The sequence below is a fragment of the Papaver somniferum genome, chromosome 10 (genome assembly GCF_003573695.1).
Source record: "Papaver somniferum cultivar HN1 chromosome 10, ASM357369v1, whole genome shotgun sequence".
Taxonomy (NCBI): Eukaryota; Viridiplantae; Streptophyta; class Magnoliopsida; order Ranunculales; family Papaveraceae; genus Papaver; species Papaver somniferum.
This window is the reverse complement of record NC_039367.1, coordinates 95407131-95411858: the sequence shown is the minus strand read 5'-3', so window position 1 is coordinate 95411858 and position 4728 is coordinate 95407131. Positions and strand designations below refer to the sequence as shown.

Below are 4728 nucleotides of genomic sequence, written 5' to 3'. Positions count from 1 at the left end.
AACCCATCTCTAATCTTCCCCTAAACTCTTAATTTCATCTCTATTGGCTCAAAACTTCGACCATCATTCCTGGAAATTATCTCAGGTTCATATCTCAACATCATAAGATTGTTTGATTGAACATAGATATAAACATGATTGAACCACCAAATCCAACAACCATCTTCAAGAACTACATATGCACTTTACCAAAATCCCATTCTTTGCTCCTCTGCTTCTCAATCGAACCCTAAATCAACATGCAATTAGTTTCTAAAGTCACTGAAGAAAAAGAAACAAATAATCAATATCCAGATCTATAATCGATTTTTTTTAATATAAAGAAGATTGATATCGAATAAAACCCTATATCAATCAATAAACAAAACCCCCTGAATCCCTGAATCAATCCATAAAGAATAAAAATAAAATCCTAAATCGGTCTCAAATAATCCCCAAAATCAGATGAACGACTTACATTTGTTGTTTTCTTCAATTGGTTGGTGAAGAAGAAGTGAAAGCTGAGATGAAGAAGGTGGTGAAGAAATGAACGATGAAAAGAAGAAGAAGTCGAGAGAGCAGAAAAAAGAAGAAGTTGATTGTCTGTATATATGAGATAGAGATATATTAGACCTAGCATAGACAGCTAGGATTAAATTATAAGTATAATATCGACGGTTTTAGTTCACCGATTCTTCTGGTCCGGTACTGACCGGTACTCCCCCGGAACCAATACCAGTACCATTCTACTCCGGTTCTCAAATTTCAGTACTGGTCCCTGTACCGCCTACACCGATTCCGGTACGGTCCCGATCCGATTTTTTCGGTTCCAGACCGGTACAAGGACAAGTGACCGGTTATTTTGCAGCCTTACCACGTGCACATCTTGATATGTCTCTGAAACTGAAAGTGGGAATGGGTGAGCATATCATCCCTAAAAGGAGTGCCCAGCAGAAATAACAACTAACTTTCAAGTAATCACTAAAATGATTTGGAAACAATGCAGGTTTTGCTAAAAACCGATAAAACGCGGAAAAACAGATAAAGCATATTAAAATAATAAGTTTTACTGAAAATATAAAGTTCTACCAACCATTAAACCGGTACACATTCACAACATAAATAATAGTTGAGCGACGTCTTCCTTCGGAGTATCAAGGCATGACTATTGCGGATTCTTCAATGATCATTAAAGCGCCCATGAGGTTTCCGTCCTCAAGTCATAAACGATATGTACCTTACCAGTACCTTATTCTACGCGCACTCTACATAGCAAGTATTCAAAGAAAACAAATGGTAACAACATTATATCCGACCGAAGTGCTTACACAGTCGAGATCCCACAATCCGCTCACGTGTATATCCAACAATCTTATATAATATTCTCAACATCATTCTCTCTAAACACCAAAACATAATAAAATAGCTTTTGAAAGTAATTTACAAGAACATTAAACATTCATGTATGAGACATGCGTTTCCCGTACAGAAATAGAGAAAGTAATATTCGGTGACACGAGTACACACCTAGATAGTTTATTAGTTGGCAGCAATTTTCACTCCTTTAGCGCATAAATATAGATATAACTTTTGAGCAACCACATCACACACCAATAAAAAGGAAACCTTCTCCCTTTCATGCTAACAATAAGTAAAGATTGTAACCACTTTTCCAGTCAATGGAAAGAATCACTTTTTGAAAATAAGTAAATACTCCCAAAACACAGATATTAGTTGTTTATAAAAATCCAAGTTCATCCCAAAATGTAAAAGAAAAACAGTTTGTATTACACACAGATAATACATATATACACTATCATATAGTAACAAAGATATGCATGAATTTCACAAAAGATAGATTTGTAAAACAATAATGAATACAAGAGAGTTCGTTATCGATTCCCACCTCTTTTGATGACAAGCCTCGCATACCTTGAAATCCATAATCCACAGGTTCATCCTTTGGATAGATCGTTGTTAATACAGATTAACTGTTAATCACACAAGCAAATCTGAGAATGTAACCAAAAGGCTCATACAAGGCTCAAATATAATCTCATACAATTATCTAGTTATAAGCTAAGTGAACTATCTAATTGTTCTAAGCCCATTTATGGTTGTACATCATTTCATTATCTATCTTTAGCATAACAAAGGTTTACTAATTCAATTAGGTAGAATCTATAGTCCATTTGATAAGTCTAAAGAGTATCTACAACTTTGTAGAAGGAACCAAAGGTCAATTCGCACCATAAGGGTCCAATTTAACAAAATAAGAAAACTATGCCTAAGCCCAAGTCCACTAAATAAGCCCATTAACTTAAGGCCTGGTCCATCTGAGTCAACTAATGGTCTCCAGCAATCAAGAGTTTAACTAGCAGTCAACGTCAGGTCAAAGGTCAAGGTAAATCACTTGATTCAAGGTCAGGTCAACGAGTTAAGTCACAGAGTCAAATCGGGTCAAGTCTGGTTACAGGGTCAACTCAGTCAAAAGACTGATTCAAGCAGATAAACTGACTCAGGCGAGTCAGACTAAACTATCAACTAGTCAGCTAAAACACAAAGCCTGAGCTATTAGCTCATGCCACAAACTAATGCATTACAACACCCACACAACACAGACTAATCCTACATCTCTTTCTTAAATCAATTCAAACATTATAATCACCATTTTCAATTCTAATTCCAGTACATAATCTTGTAACTCAAAAACCATTACAATCTTGTAGTTTCAGTTCAACTAACTATTTCTTCTTCATCTCAACAACCTTGTACTCGCAACCTATTCTCTATCAGTTCAACCAAATACAATTGTAGTTCAACTCTAACCTTCATTGAGTCATAATCTGCATACCAAATCCTGACCTCTATTAATTTATATCCACCTGCACTTCAACATCAATCATAACAACTCCAACTCATTCAAATCTCTTGAATTCTATCAATACTGCCATCTTAGCTTCAACAGCAACACTATCATACACAACATCCTCAACTGCAGACCATTTCTAAAGTCTTATAATTCATTAATTATCACCACCTGCAACTCCCAAAAGAACACCAACCCCTCAATTACATTTCAGTTCCTCATAACTAGTATCTGCAACTTCATCTACAATCTGTAATTCATATTTCATATACCTTACTGCCACTCATTCCCCTTGCTCTGATTGGTACATCCCTAATCCAGTAATTTCCAATATCAGTTCTTCATGTCCCCTGCCAGTTCAATAATACTACCACAGCTTCAAGCCAAGACTACAACCCACAAAATAACAAGCTTCCTCAAATCTCAATACTACCAGCAACCCATAACTTCAGCTCTACTTATAATCTACTCTTCAGTAGCATCATCACTAGTCTTATAACTATAACACTAGAACCATCACCATCTTCAGTTAACATCAGTTCCATCATCTAGAAGCTATTTACTCCTCTAATTTCCAACTCAAGCACCTAAGCAGCAACACAAACACTTGCACTCACCAACACACAAACAAATTCATCTCCAGTACACTCCATAGCCTAAATCTTCAATACAGTTACACTGCTAAGCCATTACTTCATTATAATTGTAGCTTCATATCCCTTGTATCTCAACCATACTCAACAATCTTCAACACCATCATTGGTTTTTCTCAGAGACCCTAAACAAATCCCAATTTCAATCACCTTTAAACAATTCATCTTCATCAACGGTTCAATTCTCTAAACCCTAATTTCTGATCGATTTAGGGAAGAACAGAAGAAACCTTAATTCTTTATGAAACTGAAATTAAACCTTACACAATCATGTCTACTTTAATTAACAACAAACCCAAGAATTAAAACACCAAAACACTCTCAATTTCATCAAGAAATCAATTAAACAGAAACTTTATATTACCTTTCATCGATTCTTCATCAACACCAACTTCTTCTTCACAATTAACAGAAACTACATCTCCTTGATCATCTATACAGCTTCAACAAAACATTCACATCAACTCAAGATCGCTTCTTTGACTTGAAATCGATTGAAAGAAAGAAGAAGAAAGAACATAAGAAAAGAGAAGAAAGAGAAGAAGATAAGAAGACAGAAAAAAAAAAGAAATAAAAAGAATAAGAGAAATGATTTCTCTTCGACACGTGGGGTGGTGATAAGGCCAAAGAAAATACTTTAGGCACCTAGAAGATTGATACGGGCAGCCAAGCGGTCTACGGCAAAATTAATATTTTACCCTTCATATTTATCCGATGATATCTTCTTCGTCCAGTGTCCGAATGACACGTTCGAGTAGTCCATTCCGCATAACTTTTCTAGATCTATCTAGTGATACTAGATCCGTGTCTAGATCGTTGTTAGATTAATTTCTAACAATTAACGTCCGTCTCTAATTAATCGATTCAATAGAGGTTTAGTTGTCTCATGAATGGTCTAATCGCGTTGACGAGCTTGATGGTCCTTATAAAGATGTTTGATAAAATGCATCAATTAGTAGAAGAGAAATTTAAGAAGTTGGAGTGTCTTTATGTGGATTCATTTGACCATGGAGATGAAGTGGAGCTAAATAGTTCAACTTTAGTTTCCCACAAGATGTTTGATAAATTGTCTCCACCAAAGTTTGATAGTTTCTCAAGTTGTGGGGAAGGTGAGATTGGCAATGATGTTGCCCACATGGTATTTAATAAAATGCCTCCACAAAATTTTGATAGTTTTTCAAATTGTGGGGAAGGTGATATTGATAATGATGTTGCCCACATGGTATT

At 35.5% G+C, this 4728-nt stretch overlaps 1 long non-coding RNA gene across 1 annotated transcript; it reads right to left on the bottom strand.

The window, feature by feature from the left end:
• Window positions 1–852: 852 nt before the first annotated feature.
• LOC113319454 lies at window positions 853–4023 on the bottom strand. The gene is made up of 3 exons (XR_003345524.1): window positions 3866–4023; window positions 1886–1970; window positions 853–882 (listed from the first exon to the last, which is right to left on the bottom strand). It is a non-coding gene; the product is annotated as an uncharacterized LOC113319454 (long non-coding RNA).
• Between the last annotated feature and the right edge of the window lie 705 nt (window positions 4024–4728).